Source organism: Oncorhynchus mykiss, chromosome 1 (assembly GCF_057628025.1).
Source record: "Oncorhynchus mykiss isolate SJ-2025 chromosome 1, ASM5762802v1, whole genome shotgun sequence".
NCBI lineage: Eukaryota > Metazoa > Chordata > Actinopteri > Salmoniformes > Salmonidae > Oncorhynchus > Oncorhynchus mykiss.
In genome coordinates this window covers 57912474-57935435 of record NC_143022.1, presented here as the reverse complement: position 1 = coordinate 57935435, position 22962 = coordinate 57912474, and the positions used below count along the sequence as shown (strand labels likewise).

Sequence of the window (22962 nt, the reverse complement as noted above, 5' to 3'; positions counted from 1 at the left end):
AGCCGGTGACTGAGGTGGCATACTCCTCAATGCAATTGGATGAATCCCGTAACATAGTCTACTAGTAACAAAACAGTCCTGTATCGTAGCATTTGCGTCATCTGACCACTTCCGTATTGAGCAAGTCACTAATACTTCCTGCTTTGGTTTTTGCTTGTAAGCAGTAATCAGGATGATAGTATTATGGTCAGATTTGTCAAATGAAGAGAGAGGGAGAGGTTTGTATGCGTCTTTGTGTGTGGAGTAAAGGTGGTCTCTACTTTTCTTTCCTCTGGTTGCACATTTGACATGCTGGTAGAATTGAGGTCAAATGGACTTAAGTTTGCCTGCATTAAAGTCCCAGGCCACTAGGAGCACCACCTGGATGATACATTTCTTGTTTGTTTATGGCCTAATACAGGTCTTAGTGCCAGCATTGGTTTGTGGTGGTAAATAGACGGCTACAAATAATATAGATAAGAAATCTCTTGGTAGCTATTGTGGTCTACAGCTTATCAAGAGGTATTCTACCTCAGGCGAGCAATACCTCAGGACTTCTTTAATGTTAGACCACCAGGAGTTATTGACAAATAGACACACACCTCCATTCCTCATCTTACCAGACGTATCTGCTCTGTACTGCCGATACACTGAGAAGCCAGCCAGCTCTATATTATTTGTGTTGTTGTTCAGCCACGTCTCGGTGAAACATAAGATATTACAGTTTTTAATGTCCCGTTGGTAGGATAGGCTTAATCGTAGATCGTCCAGTTTTTTTCTCTATGATTGCACTTTGGCCAATAATGCAGAGGATCGTGGTGGTTTACTTACTCGTCGGCAAATTCTTACAAGGCACCCCGCCCTCCTCTCCCTTTTTCTACGTCTTTTCTTCACACGGGTGACTATGATTTGGCTTTGTCTCGACAAAGCAGTATATCTTTTGTGTAAGACTCAGTTAATATTTTTTTTGTCATGTTCGAGGTGAGTAAAAGCTCTTTTCGGTCATTAGAGACGGTAGCAGCAACATTATGTACAAAATGAGTTACAAACAATGAGAAAAAACTACGAAAAATAGCACAGTTGGTTTGAAGCCCGTAAAACGGCAGCCATCCTTCCGGCGCCATTATCGACATACACCTGGTTTCCTGAAATTAGTCACATATATCTTCCAAACACTGGCCTCTCTGACGTTATCACTTAAATATAGGTGATGGCACTTTATATCCGACCTTGAACACATATAGTGATGATGATTTCTTGTCCCTTACATTTAATTGTGATGGTGTATCAGTCTTTCAGACCTCCAAATTCAGTATTCAGTAATTTGTTCTTAACTAGTTACTAGTTAAAATAGAAAAAAATAGATAAGCGTGTGCTTTTGTGTGGTTTGGATCCAAAAAGCTATATGACCTGCTACTTGAAGTCTTTTGTGGAGGAATGTGCAACTCTCATTATGTTATGTTTGTGATGCGGTAGCAAGACCATTACTACAGAACTTCAAACAATTTAATGGAGGGTATGGTTGTGGACTGTGCCTTCACTCTGGGGTACAACACACAAATTGAACGTCAAAGGTTTACACATGTTTAGATAAGAAACCGAACGACAGAGATCACCAAACCACTGTGGAGATAGGAGAAATAGCTATGACTGACGCCCAAACTATATTGGGCATAAAGGGCTCATCTGCCATTTTGAGGGAGTTTGATTTGATCAAAGTTTGATTTGATCAATGGAATGGTCCCTAAATACATGCACTGTGTGTTACTTGGAGTGTGCAGACAGATGGCCACTTTACAGATTGATTCCAAGAGTTATGCACACTATGGTACATTAAACCCAGATAATTGGCATACACCTTCTGTCTATAAAACCTCCAGATAGTATTGCTTGAATTCCAAGATCAGTAACTGAAAGCAAAATTCCAGAAAGCCCACAAGGCAACACTGGCTTCTCTACTATATACTTGCCAGTCCTGAAAGCCATACTCCCACAGATGTATCACTCTCATTGTGCTTTGCTGATAGAGGGAGTAAGCACTCTGTTGGGGTCTGAAATAATTGTAGGGCAGATCGATTACGCCCACAAAGCATTAGGGTACTTTGTTGGAGGTGGAGGTGTAGCGTCACTGTACGGAGAAGTGCACATTACATTCAATGTTCATTCACTTCTGCCTCTAAGCCAAAGTGAAGTACACTGGGGTCCTTCGTGGGCCCACTCAGCCTTTATGTTTGCGGATTTCAACGAATACCTCATAACACAAGTGAAGAGTAGTAATGCTTTACACAACAAATATGCAAATACGAATACAATTAATCATGAAATTCGCCTCTGTTATTACTATGATCCAAGTGCTTTGAAATGTGTATGTTCCATGTATGTAAGATCTTACTTGTCTCTCAAAAGATTTTTATACAACATTTGCCAAATTTCTGTTTTTCTATAAGTCAGATATTACAAGAATCCACTACAGATCTTGTATGTGTATTTGATGCCATATGTATTACAAGTTTCAGCTAGATCATATAACAATCTTTCCATATGGGTATATTGACACCCTTGCACTTTCCTTAACTAATTCCCTATTTCTTATGAAATAAGTTGAAATTGAAGACCGTTTGGTCTCCACACTTTGCTATTGGATTGGCATGGACAAATGTATTTGCACCCAGGAGCTAATACTTAGTTAAACAGCCTTTGGCTGAGATAACTGCAAAAAAATGCTTATTGCAGCCATCAATGAGCTTGCTGGACTATTTCTACTGGCAATTTGGCCCACTATTCAGCTGCAAACTGCTCAAATTCTTCAAAGTTTGAGTGGTGCCTTCCACCAGCTGCTTTTTTTAGATCTCGCCATGAGGGTTTTTGATGGAATTCAGATCTGGACTCATCTCTGGGCTCTCCAGAACAGTCCAGTGTTTATTATTGAACCATTCCTGGGTGCCTTTTGATGTGTGCTTAGGTGGTTGTCCTGCTGGAAGACCCACAACCTTCTACACAGAACCAGTTTTTGGACACTGGGTTGGACTTTGCACTCAAAAATACCTTGATAATCTGCTGATTGAAGACATACTATGATGTCTTGCAGACCTTCAAGGCCCCCAGTACCAGAGGCATTAAAGCAACCTTACTGCATGGGTGTTCCTTTCTTTGAATGCTTAATTTAGTTTAACTCTTTTAAACACAAACATACACACACAAACACACACGCCACTCATATGTACACAAACGTGTGCAAACAACATATAGTGCCTTGCGAAAGTATTCGGCCCCCTTGAACTTTGCGACCTTTTGCCACATTTCAGGCTTCAAACAAAGATATAAAACTGTATTTTTTTGTGAAGAATCAACATGAAGTGGAACGACATCTATTGGATATTTCAAACTTTTTTAACAAATCAAAAACTGAAAAATTGGGCGTGCAAAATTATTCAGCCCCCTTAAGTTAATACTTTGTAGCGCCACCTTTTGCTGCGATTACAGCTGTAAGTCGCTTGGGGTATGTCTCATGTTTGGTGTGTCTCCCAGGTGTGGCAAACTTTAAACGACACTTTTTATGGATATCTTTAAGAAATGGCTTTCTTCTTGCCACTCTTCCATAAAGGCCAGATTTGTGCAATATACGACTGATTGTTGTCCTATGGACAGAGTCTCCCACCTCAGCTGTAGATCTCTGCAGTTCATCCAGAGTGATCATGGGCCTCTTGGCTGCATCTCTGATCAGTCTTCTCCTTGTATGAGCTGAAAGTTTAGAGGGACGGCCAGGTCTTGGTAGATTTGCAGTGGTCTGATACTCTTTCCATTTCAATATTATCGCTTGCACAGTGCTCCTTGGGATGTTTAAAGCTTGGGAAATCTTTTTGTATCCAAATCCGGCTTTAAACTTCTTCACAACAGTATCTCGGACCTGCCTGGTGTGTTCCTTGTTCTTCATGATGCTCTCTGCGCTTTTGACAGACCTCTGAGACTATCACAGTGCAGGTGCATTTATACGGAGACTTGATTACACACAGGTGGATTGTATTTATCATCATTAGTCATTTAGGTCAACATTGGATCATTCAGAGATCCTCACTGAACTTCTGGAGAGAGTTTGCTGCACTGAAAGTAAAAGGGCTGAATAATTTTGCACGCCCAATTTTTCAGTTTTTGATTTGTTAAAAAAGTTTGAAATATCCAATAAATGTCGTTTCACTTCATGATTGTGTCCCACTTGTTGTTGATCCTTCACAAAAAAATACAGTTTTATATCTTTATGTTTGAAGCCTGAAATATGGCAAAAGGTCGCAAAGTTCAAGGGGGCCAAATACTTTCGCAAGGCACTGTATTGACGACGCTATTGTCTGGTTGAAGTATGATCGATTATTTAGGCTGAAAACAACCTGACGATTGATTATAAACATTGTTTGACATGTTTCTACAAACATTACGGATACTATTTGGATTTTTCGCCTGCCTGTTGTGACTGTTTTTGAGCCATTGGATTACTGAACAAAACGTGCCAACAAAACTGAGGTTTTTGGATATAAAGAGGGACTTTATCGAACAAAACAAACATTTATTGTGTAACAGGGAGTCTTGTGCGTGCAACCATACGAAGATCATCAAAGGTAAATTATACATTTTATTACTATTTCTGACTTTTGTGACGAATCTAGTTGGCTGGTATGTAATGTTTTGTGTGCTGGGCACTGTCCTCAGATAATTGCCTGGTATGCTTTCGCCGTAAAGCCTTTTGAAATCTGACACAGCGGCTGGATTAACAAGAAGTTAAGCTTTATTTTGATGTATAACAAATATATTTTGAAGAATGTTAAATATTTGAATTGAGTGTTTTTGAATTTCGCGCCCTGCAATTTCACTGGATGTTGGCCAGGTGGGACACTACCGTCCCAGGTACCCATAATAAGTTATATGCTCTCCAAATAAAGGTCGGTGGCCAAAGATTCAAAGGTCAGATTAAAGGAAGAGGTGGTGTTTACTCGGTTGCACCTAGGAGATTGTACATTGAACTCATCATTACATATGGTTGGAAAGCTTGTCAACGGTGCGTGTATACCTGGAGTGTATGGTTGATGAAACGTGTAGTGTAGCATGTGTTGATGTATTGTTTTAAGTACTGGTATGTGGAAGAGAGGGAAAGATTGATGTGTGCAGGGTTTGTCCCCAGCACAGCTTGCGTGGTGCCGCAGAATTCTATGGCACATTATTTAAGTGCCAACGACTGGTACTATTAATGCTCGTTAGTGCTAGTTTGACAACCAGAGGGCATCTTTGAGAATCATTTGATAGCCTTTAATAGTGGCTGTAAGAGATTAAAAAAAATTGTACGAACATAGTATATGGGACTGATTTTAAGAAATGTTGCTTAATTAATTTGATTAATATTATGGTGTTTCTACTCCAAGAAAAATGAGTTGGGTTTCCGTTAGGATGGAATGGAAAATATGGTGCTGTACAACTTGACGGTCGGGAGTGGGCTACAGTGCTGGACTATTTAGCTAAATAATCCCCATGTCATGTGGGCACGTGTGAGACTGGGGTTCAATTCCTCGCCGGGGAGGAAGGAGTAGGCTTGTAAATATTAATTTGTTCTTAACTGATTCCATGTTTTATTTCATAGTTGTGATGTATTCACTATTATTCCACAATGTAGAAAATAGTAAAAATAAAGAAAAACCCTGGAATGAGTAGGTGTGTCCAAACTTTTGAGGCCATCAAGATGTTTTGGCTAGAGAAATTGATGATACTACAATGCAACAAATACATTTATCATCTCTGCAAGATTTTCCCGTTGTCGTGGAGCTTGGTGGAAATGCAACTAAAATGCAGTTTAAATAACCATCTAGATTTTTATGGTCTTTTTTTCTAGTGATTTTATTAATGAAGTCATCTAGATGTTTATGAAGAAATTCTTGTACCTCTATTTTGAGTTTGAAATGTAACACTTCAGAGTACTTAAGCATCGAATACATTGCAGGTAGGGGAATGTTCATACCTACGATTGCTGGGCTATAAAGAGTCTATTGTCCTGATAATCGGGCAACAAGTGTTTGAAAAGCTGTTTTCAAAATGCCACCAGCTGTCCACCATTACTGTAAATAAAAACACAGCATCTTATTTATATTGCGTTTACATTCTTTACCACAATGTCACAAATAATTTGTATCTACCTTTCCAATTACTTTTAGAGTTTGGGATTAATTTGATTAATTGATATTGGTGTTTATATTCCAAGAAAAACAAAAAACCCTCTGTGTTTCCATTAGGATGGAACTAAAAAATATGGCGCTGTACAACATGATGATCGGAAGTAGGCAACACAGTACTGGGCTATTTAGCGAAAGAATCCCTGTATCATCAGCAGGCAACGCGGGAAACCTGGGTTCCTTGTAGGCTTCTTAATTAACTTGCCTAGTTAAATAAAGGTTACACTAAGAGCATAACATTTCTACACCATAATTTTAGTCTAACCAATAACCAAACAGAGATTCAGTCAAAATAAAAATCGCATTGATTTATCAAAACCAGTCCCCATACTTGTCTCAGAGCAGCACGAAACAGTGCTAAAATATTTGTAGGCTAAAGCTTCAAATCCTATTGCTTCTAACTTCAATATGCTCTTTAAATAAATAAGACCTACACCACTTTTAACAGCACATTACTCAACACTAGTGAGACTCATGTGGCCTACGGTAGGCCTACAGTATATCAAAAAATATGACGTGACTCTCCGCCAATAATTACATATAGAGGATTGGAGGATTCTAAATAAAATATAAAAGCTGCCTCTTGGGTCTCCCGGTGGCTGCCAGCACGGGTAACTGTAGCAACGAATTTTGCATTGCATTGCAATGCGGTGACTTAGACAGCTGCGCAACTGGGGAGGCCCCATCCACAAAGTATCAAAATACAGACGGGCTATTATAATACTGTACATGGTGTCCAAGTCATGATAACCAAAACATCTATTTATTAAAGACTATCAGAAAGAATGTTGGTACTTATTTATTGTGAGCCAAAACCATGAATGAGTGAGTCCCTCAGCTTTATGTAGGTGCTGGCTATACGACTGTGCCATCAACTTGATAATATATAACTATATTGGAGGTTATTTAAAAAGAAATGTTTTTACGAAAGTTAATGTAATCTGAATAAAGGCCAAAATAATATTGGTATAGGCCAAAACATTTATTTATGTTTCTAGAGGGAGAGAAACGCTGGGCCAATTGTATGTCACCTATGGGACTCCCAATCATGGTTGGATGTAATAGATAATAATAATAATAATAATGATAATACTTGACTTAGAAATACATTTGACAATATAATTCTCCACCTACCCTCCATCTAGGCAAGTCTATTGTCCAGCTACCTGCTAGAACAGCGGGAACGTTTCCCTAGTCAGCGCCATTATTAGTGGAATGCCCCTTAAAGTGTTGCTCTGTGCTACCCAGTGTGGCGGGGTGGGAGTCCAAGTTTGCTGGGTCTGTCATGGCCAGTTCGTACTATAATGACACAAGGCGAGACCCAGATGCAGATGGTTGGAGTTTTACAATATTTATTAATCCAATAGGGGAAGGCAAGAGAATGGTCGTGGACAGGCAAAAGGGTCAAAACCAGGTCAGAGTCCAAAAAAGTACAGAAGGGAAGGCAGAATCAAGGTCAGGCCAGGCAGGATGATCAGGCAGGCGGGAAAGAAGTCCAGAGTCAGGCAGGGGTCAAAACCGGGAGGACTATCAAAAAGAGAATAGCAAAAGGAACCCAGGAAAAACACTCTGGTTGACTTAACTAACATACACAGAGAGACAGGAAACACAGGGATAAATACACTGGTGAAAACATGCGACACCTGGAGAGGGTGGAGACAATAACGAGGACAGGTGAAACTGATCAGGGACAAGAGTAGAGAATTATGTCAAGATTCAAAAATTACTGCACACTCACAAATACGCCACGTCCCCACATGGATGACTTTTCTCCCTCTCACACCAAAATCCATTTGCTCTCGCAACTGCTTACTATACTTTTATAACAAGGGGGAAATTCTAGCCAATGAACATAGCCTGTAGCAGTCTACTGAAACTCAATTGGTCAGGTTTTTAGACCAAACACTGTTTTGCAGCTCTCTAACCGGATTTTTGCCCATAGAGATGAAAGGGAATGGTGAAAGGTGAGTGATCACTGACAATAATAAAGAGGTAAGTTCAACAGTTTTTCAGTAGAGAAACTAGATAACCAACTAGCTAGATAATCAACTAGCAAGTAGTTATTCTGTTATTAAAGCAAGCTATTGATATAGAAAGGTAGCCGAACGTCAATTAGGTAGGATGCTAACTAGCTAACTTTAGTTAGCTAACTAACATTATAGAAAATGAATTAGCTAGCTAATGTTACACCTTGTGGTTTAAGCAAACCCAAGGTGGTTTCATTTTCTATACAGTTTCTGGTTTAACTAAGAGCGTTGTTGTTAAGGGAATTTTTGTCTATAATGACTAATTTTGTATACATTTCAATCAGGATGTACTGATCAGAATACAGTTATGTTACTGTATATGTACTAATCAAAATACTAAATATTACTGTATATGTATGAATTTTCTTATCTGATCCCAGTACTGAAGTGAATGTGGTGAAGAGTTTAGTAAGAATGATAGTCTGTTCATTGGTACAGATGAATCAGACTGGCTAGAATGCTTATCTACACAAGAAAACCTTGACTCGTAAATTATATTAAATTGGTAGGGAGATGGATGTGGGAAGGCTTGAGAACACAGCCTTAGTACTGGAACGGAGGTGTGTGAACGTGGGCAAAAGTTGGAGCAATGACGGTCTGTTCCTTTGTACAAATGAATGAACTATCTCCAGATGGCAGGGACGAACTATCTCCAGACTGTCTAGAATGCTTATCTACACTGACTGACCTTGGCTCTAGGCGAGGAGGGAAGGCTTGAGATCTATAGAGCCTTTCTACCAGTGTCAAGAAGAGACGGAACATTTAGAAAACGCTGACGTCATTTTCAGTTTATAACCTGTGGTAAAATGTGTATGAACCAGTACTCTCTTGAATTAAACGCTGTTACCTAACTTTTAAGACCGGGGCTCTGTCCATTCTTAGAAAATATAGGGTCGTACAAACCCTTTGAATGCATTGACAGAGTGTTTAATTTTGATTGGAAATTAAAACAGAGGAATTTAGAATTCCTTCAACAGTTGTTCCTAAGTTGAGAGGGGATTTTATTAGAGGAGGAGTACTTGGAAGACCAGCATGAATGGGTGGCAGACGAGGGTGGCAAGGTTGAGATCAGACAAGGAAGACCCTCATTGGGGAAGAGGTCAGTGATTGAAGTGGAGGGGGTGCCAAGAGAGTTCAGGCTCTGAACCAAATAATAGCCAGTATAGTAAACTGCATACAATATACATTGAGGTACAATCTGATTGACAGCATGGCCAATGTCTTCAAACTTTTCTAGCCCACCTCATGGGTCTCCCAGTCACCGCTGGCTGTAACACAGCCTAGGATCAAATCCGGGGCTGAAGTGAATTTGCAATTTCCAACTTGTTGTGTAATGTTTATGGTCGATAAGCACCGATAAGTTTTATCTATAATCTCTTTATATGACAAGGGTTGAAAAGAATTTGCCAGTAGATTGCTGACTTCATGCACGATGATGATTGCTTGTCTAGCTTACTAGCTAAGATTTTTAAAGTAAAATGTTGACATGATCAGTCCAATCAAAGCGACGGTAGATATTTTATCTGTGGCCAATGATGGGCACTTGTAATATAAGTCTATGGCATGAATTTTCAAGCTCTACCCATAGATTTTGCGGCGATGTAGTGTCCCCATGAGTGACAGAACACTGAGCCAACAAGAGAATATTACCAACACCTACATTCCGTATTTTATGTTTGTATGTGGCTTTAACTAAATGATCATTTTTTAAATATATATTTTTTACATTGTTTGCAAACTGATATGTGACATGTATTAATGCCAAAATAACATGCAAAACAGGTGGGGCTCAAAACTTGGGAGGCTCTGCCCCACCTGCCCTGAATGACGCATTGCCACTGCGTGGTGAAGTGGTCTCCTCAGCTGACAGAAACAGGAGATACAGGAGTCCATTCTGTTCCAAGAAGGGTACCTTGGCTCTCCTCTATGTACAGCACTCTGGGGACTTTCTGCAGGTAACCATGACATCCACCATCGCCCATGTAACTTAATCATTAGTGGTACTGAGAGTTCCTCTAATTTCTTTGACGCTGTATGAAGGCATTGTGCATAAGACAATTGTCACGTAGAGAGGATGATGACCAGCTGCTATCTATTGGTTAGAAAGTTTGCTTTATACTGAATGTATGTGATAGTCATTGCTAAACAATATGATTAGTGTAGGTAAGAGATGAAGTGAAAACGTATAGGATGGATAGCTCTCTACTACGAGGTGGGTTGGGCATGAAATGACAGCCGGAATGCTGACTGACAAGTGGCGTGAATTGGTACAGGGTAATTCCACAGTAGGAGAGTGAAGCTAAGACTCAGATTGTTCACTTTAAAATGTATGTCAAACAAACCAATGATTGCAAATTGTTAAAAGTAGTACTTGTGCGTAGAGGTTGTATGGTTTGTTCCACTTTGAAATCATTGGTTTTTGTTTGACATACATTTTAAAGTGAAAAATCTGATTGTCAGCATCCCTCTATTACTGCAGTATTGCCCTACAGCTCAGCTCAGTCCAGTCCCACATCGTGTATTTTTAATTATTTGGCTAATTGCCTCTTTTGATATAGCCTGAAAATAAACAGTCTTAAAATAAACTGTTTTCTTGAATGAAACATTAAGATGTTAAAACATTTAAACTCCAATTGAACTTTGTGACATCTTATTGTCCTCTCTCTCACTACAGTTGTTCTCAGGAGAACAGCGAGGCAGAGGACACCAAGTTTGGACCAGTGAGTCACCAACTCATCTCATGCCTTACACATCTCAGCACATACAGTACAGGTCAAAAGTTTGAACACACCTACTCATTCAAGGGTTTTTCTTTATTTTTACTATCTTCTACATTGTAGAATAATAGTGAAGTCATCAAAACCATGAAATAACATATATGTAATCATGTAGTAACCAAAAAAGTGTTAAACAGTTATCTTTGCTTATTTGAGCTGTTCTTGCCATAATATGGACTTGGTCTTTTACCAAATAGGGCTATCTTCTGTATACCACCCCTACCTGTTAATTGAAATGCACTCCAGGGGGCTGGTTGAGAGAATGCCAAGATTGTGCAAAGCTGTCATCAAGGCAAAGGGTGGCTACTTTGAAGAATCTCAAGTATAAAACACTTTTTTGGTTACTACATGAATCCATATTGTTATTATTTCATAGTTTTGATGTCTTCACTATTATTCTACATTGTAGAAAAAAAGGAGGAAAAAAACCCTAGAATGAGTAGGTGTATCCAAACTTTTGACTGGCAATGGACAGTATGTTTCGCTCCACCTTCTATAAAAACTCCAGTGCCTTACTTTGTTTACCTTTCTACCAATGTCTACAATGATTTTAACACCATACTAAATCTAATTCCATTTCCTGTATTGTTCTGCCCTCTCTATAGATTATGTTAACGTCCCACTTTAAGAACCTGGAGATCTTCACTGGTTCTGAGGGAGGTGACTTGGCCACAAACTGTACCTGGGACACCTTCCATCGCTACCACTGTCTGAAAAACAGCCACAGGGTGGTCAAGACATCTGCTGCAACTTCATCTTTAGTGTGTCAGCTCTGCTGCACCTGGGAGCTACAGGTATGGCACCACACTCCCAACAGTCATGTATGCTTAAACATACGTGTATGCTCATTTATATGTTCCTTAAAGTGGCAATCAGCAGTTGAAACAATAAAAAAGTGTTTTTTCCTGCCCCTGTTTCGGTAAAACGCTGAGGGATTGGGCTGAAGAAATGTAGCCACTCAAATTCTTAAAGAGAGCTAAGGATGCAAGCACTGACCATCGTGCCTCCTCCTAAAACCCCATTGGAGGAGATGACCCAAGATTCCTCGCCGCAGACCTCCTCCAATGGGTTTTGAGAAGGATGAGTGTAGAGAGGAGTTGAGCAGAGATTAATTGGGACAAAGCTCATGCCATTGTTTTAGGGGGAAACTTATGTTGCATGATATACTATATATACAAAAGTATGTGGACACCCCTTCAAATTTGTGGATTCGAACATTTCAGCCATACGCATTGCTGACAGGTGTATATAATTGTGCACACAGCTATGCAATCTCCATAGATAAACATTGGCAGTAGAATGGCCCTACTGAAGAGCTCAGTGACTTTCAACGTGGCACCATCATAGGATGCCACCTTTCCAACAAGTCCATTCGTCAAATTTATGCCCTGCTAGAGCTGCTCTAGTCAACTGTGTGCTGTTATTGTGAAGTGGATACGTCTAGGAGCAACAATGGCTCAGCCGCGAAGTGGTAGGCCACAAGCTCACAGAACGGGACCCCCGAGTGCTGAAGCATGTAAAAATTGTCTGTCCTTGGTTGCAACACTCACTACCGAGTTCAAAACTGCCTCTGAAAGCAAAGTCAGCACAATAACAATTTGTCAGGAGCTTTATGAAATGGGTTTCCATGGCGAAGCAGCCGCACACAAGCCTAACAAACGGGTTCTCTGGAGTGATGAATCACGCTTCACCATCTGGCAGTCCGACGGACAAATCTGGGTTTGGTGGATGCCAGGAGAACGCTACCTGCCCCAATGCATAGTGCCAACTGTAAAGTTTGGTGGAGGAGGAAGAATGTTCTGGAGCTGTTTTTCATGGTTTGGGCTAGGCCCCTTAATTCCAGTGAAGGGAAATCGTAATGCTACAGCATACAAAGACATTCTAGGCGATTCTGTGCTTCCAACTTTGTGTCAACAGTTTGGGGAAGGCCCGTTCCTGTTTCAACATGACAATGCCCCGTCCACAAAGCGAGGTCCATACAGAATTGGTTAGCCGAGATGGTGTGGAAGATCTTGACTGGCCTGCACAGAGCCCTGACCTCAATTCCATCAAATTGAATTGGTGAATTGGAACGGCGACTGCGAACCAGGCCAAATCACCCAGCATCAGTGCTCGACCTCACAAATGCTCTTGTGGCTGAATGGAAGCCCCAGCAGCAATCTTCCAACATCTAGTGGAAAGCATTCCTAGAAGAGTGGAGGCTGTTATAGCAGCAAAGGGAGGACCAACTCCATATTAATGCCCATGATTTTGGAATGAGATGTTTGACGAGCAGGTGTCCACATACTTTTGGTCATATAGTGTACATCTATTCTGTTTGCACTCACATATTTCTTCTACTTGTGCTCTTTCTACAGATGGTTCTGGCATGCTGATAACATTTGATCTGATGATATGTGATTTGACTCCTGTATTACTGACTGTATGCAATAAAACTTCCAATGCCAAATTGAAATAATTTGGGATTCTGTAATTGACAATGGTAGTTCCCAATCAGACAATCACTATAAAACAAATGTTTTCCTCAGTGAAATGTATGGTGAATGTGTTGTTTTGTCCTCAGTCCTCCTTTGAATGCTGTTTCAGTTCTAAACGACCATCATTGAGTCTATCCTCACCTCCTCTATCACTGCAATGGATTGTCCAGTCTGCTGAGAGGTTCATTGGGTGCCACCTGCCCTCCATCGATGTCCTGCACAACTCCAGAGCAAGGAAGCGTGCAGGAAAGATCATCGCCGACCCCTTTCTTCCAAAGACTCTCTTCTGGCAAACGGTTCAGGTCAATTACGACCAAAACCTCCCACCACCTGAACAGTTTCTTCCGTGGCCCTCACCAACCGGCCACCTGGTCTGCGATAATCCTGTCATCCATGGATTTTGCACTATTCATCCATAAACTATGCACCCTGCATGATCATCTCAGAACTGCACATTTTATAATGTAGCTTAAAGTGTTCATTGTGTACTTACTGTAAGTGAATATGTGGACAATCTGCATCTATATATTTTTTTGTCTGTATATTCTGTTTATCGTCTGTCTGTATATTCTGTTTATTGTTGCAGCACCATTTCATAGAGTCCTGTACATGCACATATATTTGCAGAATAAAGCTGATTCTGACATGTTAACCTAGTTTAGCTGGTTAATCCTATGTCAGTTTACAATCTATTATTTGAGACTGGTTATATACTAGCAGGTAGAAGATTCTTTATTTTGTGTATTCCTTTAATTTAAAATCCCCATGTGCTGTGTGTGTGTCCTTGGGCTTAATACCCAAGGACACATGGTGTGTACTAGAGATGACTGTCTGCTTTTCGTTTTACAGACGAAGGTTGCTGGCTAACAAGTAATTAGCTAGCTAACTTTAGCAAGTAGATTCCACTGAACTCAAGGTATTGTACTCAGGGCAGCAGGTAGCCAAGTGGTTAGAGCATTGGGCCCGTATCTGAAAGGTTGCTGGGTCGAATCCCCGAGCTGACAAGGTGAAAATCTGTCGTTCTGCCCCTGAACAGTTAACCCACTGTTCCCTAGTAGGCCGTCATTGTAAATTAAGAATTTGTTCTTAACTGACTTGCCTAGTTACATGAAGGTTAAATATTTTAAAAAAGTGCAAGTATTAGAATTTATTTGGTTATCAAGCTGCTGAGTTTCCCAAGTCGTTCAGCACTTATTGCGGAAGCCGAATAAGTTGACGGCTCGTAATAGCCAATCACAACACTGGACTGGCAGGAATTTGTCCATCGCACCAGTGAAAGTGACCCACCTTTAAGCCCGTCCCCCATCAGCTTGAAATCCAAACCCAAAGTTACCAAGGCTTGAGAAAGAGCAATTTGAGAAATTGAGATCGAAAACTTGACAGGTCGGATTGTATGGTGTCAAATCCAATTTAAAAAGTCGAACGCGCACGAGATGAAAGATGAAACATGATTGTGCGAGCAATCACAGAGTCTAGAGAGAAGAGCGAGCAGAGCCTATGTGGACAATTTAATGCGTTACTTTTTTTTTTTTTTTTACACATTTGAACCACGTTTCTTTGCGTACAGTTCCACATGTACAATTTAGGACAATGTTCTGCTCACTCAAAGTCACACTTAAAAATCTCAAGTTAATTTGTGCTCTCGACTAGCCTGTGCCCTCGTGGGACTCATGCTCTGCTTGCTCAACCACATTCCTGTATGTGTGGCACAGGGACAGTGAAGGAAGATTTACCCTTTTTTTGCATTAGCACTACACACCAGTTTAAAATCATCAACACTTGATGATATGTGGATCATTTCTGTGCTAGGGCAAAAACAAGAAATGTGCACCCCTTTGGGTCCACAGGACCAGGATTAAGAAATGCTGTTCTATCTAGACTAATCACTTTCCTCATGTCACCTCTCCCTAGCAACCACACTGTATGTAGACATGATCCAACTCTGTGAACACATTGGCTATACTTTAATGGATGTTTGTAACGTGTACCTGTTTGCTATATTTGTCATTTAAAAAACAGTTTCAGTGTTGCTCCAATTTGCAAACAAAGTAATCGTGACACTATTTATGTTTTTCAGGTGATCGTGGTGACAGTCTATCCTATAGATTGGGAACTCTAGTTCTCTGAATGCAATTTGTTTAATCAGGTGTGTTAGCTGGGGCTGAAAATGTGTACCACGATGAGGATGACCATAAGAAGACGGAATCAATACCGTCTTGTAGGTTTTCTAAAACCCTAATCTAGTGCAACTGATTCTAATAACTAGCTGGTTGATAAGCTACAGGAGGGTAACACTCCAGTAGATCTGAACATCCACCTAGTCCCCCCACCATTTCTTTTGTCACTTCTCTCCTTCTACTATAGCCGTGTTTGGTTATTGGACTGAGTGGGATGTAAACACAGACAGCTTGCAGCTACCACATTTAACAATGTGTGATTCATTCATTTCATATTCTTGTTTGTGCTGAGGAGGTCGAGTAGGTTAATATGAATAGTACTCATGACTGTATTACAATCATGCTGGTAAGTTTAACTTGTGTGAAATATTATATTTTCTTATGTTTGGTATTGTAATAATTTCTGTAACTGGTCTCACCACCTCTTGCTTGCATTTCAATAGCTGTTCTTTAAGAATTATACACAGGGGCAGCTCTAGCCTTTTGGGGGCCCTAAGTGAGATTTGGTCTTGGGGCCCCAAACCTACATTTGACATTTTAGTCATTTAGCAGATGCTTTTATCCTTGTTCAAGGGCACATAGACAGATTATTTACTGGTACTCCTGGAGGTCAGGGCCCCTGGGCACATGCCCAATTGGTAGTCAGCCTTGATTACTACAAGTTTACATAACTGGCTAGACTAACTACCTAGTGGCCTGAACAAGATGGAGGGAAAGTTGTAACTAACGAAATTACAGTTTTCATTTTTTATAACCTTTATTTAACTAGGCAAATCAGTTAAGAACTAATTCTTATTTACAATGATGGTCTAGGAACAGTGGGTTAACTGCCTTGTTCAGGGGCAGAACAACATATTTTTTACCTTGACTGCTCAGGGATTTGATCTAGCAACCTTTCGGTTACTGGCCCGATGCTCGAACCACTAGGCTACCTGCTGCCCCAAAGTTAGCTAAAATGTACGTATATAAAAAACTTGGAACTCAATCAATCTGCCATCATTAACACAATGGAAAAATCTAAAGATTTATATACGAGAGCTACAGAGAGAAACAAAATGTTGCAGTTTCACAGAAAGTGATGCGGGCACTGGAGATGGGGGTGTGTGCCAGTGGGTCTGGGCAGGTGTGATGCAGTTAATGATGTTGTTGTTTGCATGTGTATGTTTTGTATTGATTATAAAATTAAATAGTAAGTTGAGACCCCACAAAAATCTCTGTTTTGGGTCGGGCCACCTACCGGCCGGGGGCCCTAAGCGACTTCTTATGTCACTTATTCCTGGAACCGGACCTGATTACACAATTGCCAGAAAGTCTGGATAAATCAGGCTAAGATGCTGCAACATCAGTCAACAGCCATCTTAGTGCAGAACAACATTGCCTGGACATGTATGATTTTGTGATGAGACTTCAAATAATATTGGAGATATGGCCAAAAAGTAGCTAATACCGATGATCAAGGTAAAAAAAAAAAAAATTGACAGTCGCTGCTTTATGCTATTATGTGTCATTTTAAATAATTGTTTAAATTAGCTAATGTAGCTAACTAGCTAGCTACGTACGGTGGAGAGTTTGGTTAGATTCAACAAAGTTCAAATTTTTAGCCGTTAGCAACTAACGTTACAACATCAACTTATGAATCAGATCATTTTAGTAATCAGTTCTGAATTCAATTTTGAATATGGCTTAAATATGGCTGAGAAAAAAATGTATCTGTCGAATAAAAAAAAAAAGGGTAACATCCTTAAAGGTTTTAATGGTGAACTTGATCAAATGTCTTTGGAGGTGTTAGCAAAATGTTACATTTTGCAATGACCTTTGCTGTATATGCCAATTTCTAAAACACTAAAACAATTACACATTGTTGTGGACCTGTAAATAGTTTATTTGAATTTAATGTTTTACATTTATTTTCTCCTGAACCTAAATATGCTGCACTGCTCGAAACGTTGTAAACTAGCCTACAGTACCCTACAGTAGCCTACTTCAATGCAAAATATCAACTGTCTGTTCATCTGTTAAATTATACTGTATCTTATCACCTGCACTCCCTTTAGGATGCATAGAGCAAAAACTTGAAATTATAACAGTCTCTAATAGGCCTAATTAAAAGAGAGATGCGCATTGTAATTTGTTGTATGGCTGTTTCGGTAACATGAACTAATCATGGACAGAAAAGGTGCAATGGTTATGATATACACTGAGTATACCAAATATTATTGAGTTGCACCCCCCCTACCACCCCCCCTACCCCTTTTCCCTCAGTGCCAGAACAGCCTAATTTCATCGTTGGGGCATGGACTCTACAAGTGGTCGAAAGCGTTCCACAGGAATGTTGGCCCATGATGACTCCAATGCTTTCCACAGTTTTATCAAATTGACTGGATGTCCTTTGTGTTGTGGACCCTTCTTGATACACATGGGAAACTGTTGAGTGTGAAAAACCCAGCAGCATTGCAGTTAACACAAACTGGTGCGCCTGGCACCTACTACCGTACCCTGTTTAAATACACTTCCATTTTTTGTTTCACCCATTCACCCTCTAAATGGTACACATACACAATACATTTCTCAATTGTCTCAAGGCTTAAAAATCCTTCTTTAACCTGTTTCTTCCCCTTCATCTACACTGATTGAAGTGGATTTCACCTGGATTCACCTGGTTAGTCTATGTCATGGAAAGAGCAGGTGTTTTTAATGTTTGTATACTCAGTGTATGTGTTATGTTTATAAATGAAATATTGTCTAGGCTGCTCGAGAAATTTTACATTACAGTATTCAGACAAAGTCTACAGACAAATAGAGGTGAACTCTCTATTCTACTGCAAAACTGCGCTTCGGAACGGATAGTATAGAACATAATACTCTAAATACCGGTTATTTATTTAATACTGTGAAGTGGGTCCAATTAAATTAGAGATTGGACGAATGGTAGCATATCCTAACTTGTAGGCCTATTGGCTATTTCACAAGTATGAAACCATCACAGTCAGAAAAGGTGAGTAATTTATTCTGCAATGAAATGAAATAAATAATCGGAAATAGATTTCAAATTATTTTAGAACACAAAGAAGATGCAAATGATTGTATCTTGTTATTATTTTTACCTACTTGTTTTTTTGGTTATGAGAAAGTCATCATATATTCCCCATATTATGCTACATTTGCATTCTTGCAATGCAATACTTAAACCTCTAGAAACTGAGTATGCATGGTCTAAAGTTTGTGGGAGGATAAGCACATTCTCACATCAAGTTCAGTTTTTATAAATGTCAACTTTTGCGTAAAAATTGGTGCATGCATGTTTTAGGGCATAATTGGTGCATAGGCAGCTTTTATAAATGAGGCCCATGAACTTTAGTCACTGCTACTAGCCAGCTACCACTGTAAGGGCCCTGTGTGTAGCTGGTGTAGAAAGTCAGGCGCAGGACAGCAAATATGAGTAATCAACGTACATTTACTCAAAATGACAAATGTACAAAGTAACATCACGAGCACACAATAACGGACCGGAAATACAATAAACAATCACTCACAAACAAACATGGTGAACAGAGGGTTAAATAATAAACATGTAATTGGGTGAGTGAAACCAGGTGTGTAAGACTAAGACAAAACAAATGGAAAATTAAAAGTAATCTGAAGAGATTTCACCCCATGCTTCCTGAAGCAACTCCCCCAAATTGGATTGGCTTGATGGGCACTTCTTACGTACCATACGTTCAAGCTGCTCCCACAACTGCTCAATAGGGTTGGGATCTGGTGACTGTGCTGGCCACTCCAGTATAGACATAACACCAGCTGACTGCTTCTTCCCTAAATAGTTATTGCATAGTTTGAAGCTGTGCTTTGGGTCATTGTCCTGTTATAGGAGGAAATTGGCTCCAATTAAGTGCCATCCAAAGGGTATATCATGGCGCTGCAAAATGGAGTGATAGCCTTCCTTCTTCAAGATCCCTTTTACCTTGTAGAAATCCCCCACTTTAACACAACCAAAGCACCCCTAGACCATCACATTGCCTTCACCATGCTTCACAGATGGCATCAAGCACTCCTCCAGCATCTTTGATATTTTTCTGCGTCTCACAAATGTTCTTCTTTGTGATCCAAACACCTCAAACTTAGATTCGTCTGTACATAACACCTTTTTTCCAATCTTTCTCTGTTCAGTATCTGTGTTCTTTTTCCCATCTTAATCTTTTATTTTTATTGGTCAGTCTGAGATATGGCTTTTTCTTTGCACCTCTGCCTAGAAGGCCAGCATCCCGGTGTCACCTCTTCATTGTTGACGTTCAGACTGGTGTTTTGCGGGTACTATTTAATGAAGCTGCCAGTTGAGAACTTGTGAGGCGTCTGTTTCTCAAACTAGACACTCTAATGTACTTGTCCTCTTGCTCAGTGCACCGGGGCCTCCAACTCTCCTTTCTATTCTGGTAAGAGCCAGTTTGCACTGTTCTGTGAAGGGAGTAGTACACAGCGTTATACGAGATCTTCAGTTTCTTAGCAATTTCTCGCATGGAATAGCCTTCATTTCATTTCCATAACAAATCAGCCGTTTCAGCTTCAATAGTAATTTACAACATTAACAATGTCTCCATGTATTTCTGATCAATTTGATGTGATTTTACTGGACAAAAAAAATGCTTTTCTTTCAAAAACAGTGACCCCAAACTTTTGAACTGTAGTGTATTTATATTCCGAACTCTGAGATTGCTTGTCCTAATATTTCCTTTCTTTGTATTTTTGGCATTTGCGTGTATTGTTTTGTATTGTCAGGTATTACTGCACTGTTGGAGCTAGAACCATAAGCATTTCGCTACACCCGCGATAACATCTGCTAAACGTTTGATGTAATGTCTGCAATGTACTCAGGCAGGAACGCCACCAATGTCAATGACAGACTTCTGAAGTCAGCAGATCTCAAGTCAGAATCCGACCGTTGCGACTATCCAGACATAGGCAGGGGGTTTTCTGGATCAAAAATGGGCTTAGATGGTTGAGGGCATGGCAGTGAGCAGAGTATGCCTATCTATGTGGCTGAGTTTTATATAACATTCTGGAGGACCCCATATGGGTGGTGTAGAGAAATGTGCAAAATTGTTTTGCCATTGTCTTGAAATTATGCACATTTCTCCATGGAGCTGAAATGTTTGCAGTTTTAAAGCTAATATTCTTTAATTCAACATATTCTGTCATGGAGCTGAGACAAAATGTAGCAGTTTCAAAGCTAGTTGGCTGCAATTCTCAATTTTGCCTTAGCTAATGCTGTGTTCTTTTGCTAAAAAATAATAATGAAATCTACATTGCTAAATTCATTGTTTTTGGAATTTTAACCTCCCTGACTGTCTATCTTTTATTTTGGTGATTGTTAGTTCTCAAAGATTATATATATATTTTTAAATACACTCAATTGTCAGTTTGTTAGGTACACACATCTATTACCGGGTCAAACCATCCTTTGCCTCAAGAACAACCTGAATTATTTGGGGCATGGATTCTACAAGTCGGAAATGTTTCACAGGGATGTTGGTCCATGCTGATGCAATGGCATCACGCAGTTACTGCAGATTGGACGGCGGTACACCAGGGCCAACAGCCTGTTCAGTTGACACCAGACAAGATGGACTCCTGCTACTTTTGACAAATCCTAAATCTGCCATAAGAATGACACAACAGGACCCGGGATTCGTCAGACCAGGATATGTTTTTCCACTCCTCAATTGCCTAATGTTGGTGATCGTGTGCCCACTGGAGTCACTTTTTCTTGTTTTTAGCTGATAGGAGTGGATCCTGGTGTGGTCGTCTGCTGCAATAGCACATTCGTGATAAGGATCGATGAGTTGTGCATACCGAGATGCCTTTCTGCACACCACTGTTGTACTAGGCCGTTATTTGTCTGTTTGTGGCCAACCTGTTAGCTTGTGCGACAGGCCAACCTGTTAGCTTGTGCGACAGGCCAACCTGTTAGCTTGTGCAACCTGTTAGCTTGTGCGACCCCACCCCACCCCACCCCGGCCAAACACTCCCCTAACCATGAAAACGCTGGGACAATTGTGCGCCGCCCTATGGGACTCCCGGTCACGGCCGGTTGTGACACAGCCTGGGACTGAACCCGGGTCTGTTGTGATGCCTCAAGCACTGTGATGCAGTGCCTTAGACTGCTGCGTCACTTGGGAGGCCCAACAAAAATTGGAGGGGATTTAATAAAAAAAATAACAATAAAAACTATTGTGCCTCTCATGTGAAGTAGTGACGTGACATATGCCTACTTTTCAGTGTGGCATATCATATGCCTATTTTTCACAGTATATAGTATATTTACACTACATACTAATATATAGTATAAAATACTCATATTTTCTACTATTTGGACTTATGCGACCCCAAAGAAAGCTTAGGTCAATGGCAGAAAAATCCCTGTGAGATGGATGACAGAAGAACACACTACAGTTGAAGTCAGAAGTTTACATACACTTAGTTTGGAGTCATTAAAACTCATTTTCAACCACTCCACAAATTTCTTGTTAACAAACTAAAGTTTTGGCAAGTCGGTTAGGACATCTAATTTGTGCATGACACAAATAATTGTTCCAACAATTGTTTACAGACAGATTATTTTACTTATAATTCACTGTATCACAATTCCAGTGGGTCAGAAGTTTACATACAGTAAGTTGACTGTGCCTTTAAACCGCTTGGAAAATTCCAGAAAATGATGTCATGACTTTAGAAGCTTCTGATTGGAGGTGTACCTGTGGATGTATTTCAAGACCTACCTTCAAACTCAGTGCCCCTTTGCTTGACATCATGGGAAAATGAAAAGAAATCAGCCAAGACCTTAGAAAAAAAATTGTAGACATCCACAAGTGGTTCATCGTTGGGAGCAATTTCCAAACGCCTGAAGGTACCACGTTCATCTGTACAAACAACAGTACGCAAGTATAAACACCATGGGACCACGCAACCGCCACACCACTCAGGAAGGAGACGCGTTCTGTCTCCTAGAGATGAATGTACTTTGGTGCGAAAAGTGAAAATGAATCCCAGAAAAACAGCAAAGGACCTTGTGAAGATGTTGGAGGAAACGGGTACAAATGTATCTATATCCACAGTAAAACGAGTCCTATAATCGACACAACCTGAAAGGCTGCTCAGCAAGAGAGAAGCCACTGCTTCAAAACCGCCATAAAAAAGCCAGACTGCGGTTTGCAACTGCCCATTTGGAGAAAAATCATACTTTTAGGAGAAATGTCCTCTGGTCTGATGAAACAAAAATAGCACTGATTGGCCATAATGACCATTGTTATTTTTGGAGGAAA

General features: G+C 40.2%; 1 protein-coding gene across 3 annotated transcripts in view; it reads left to right on the top strand.

Moving 5' to 3' along the window:
* LOC110525190 (membrane-associated guanylate kinase, WW and PDZ domain-containing protein 2) overlaps positions 1 to 22962 on the top strand; it is a 251137-nt gene that overhangs the window by 144417 nt on the left and 83758 nt on the right. The window contains exons 1-3 of one of the 3 annotated variants that reach the window (XM_090235045.1): positions 8839 to 10170; positions 10890 to 10935; positions 11598 to 11786. The exons of the other annotated variants lie outside the window; for them this stretch is intronic. The gene's annotated coding sequence lies outside the window, so the exon portion shown is untranslated. Of the gene's footprint in view, positions 1 to 8838; positions 10171 to 10889; positions 10936 to 11597; positions 11787 to 22962 lie in introns of those variants that run through there. 3 annotated transcript variants of the gene reach the window in all.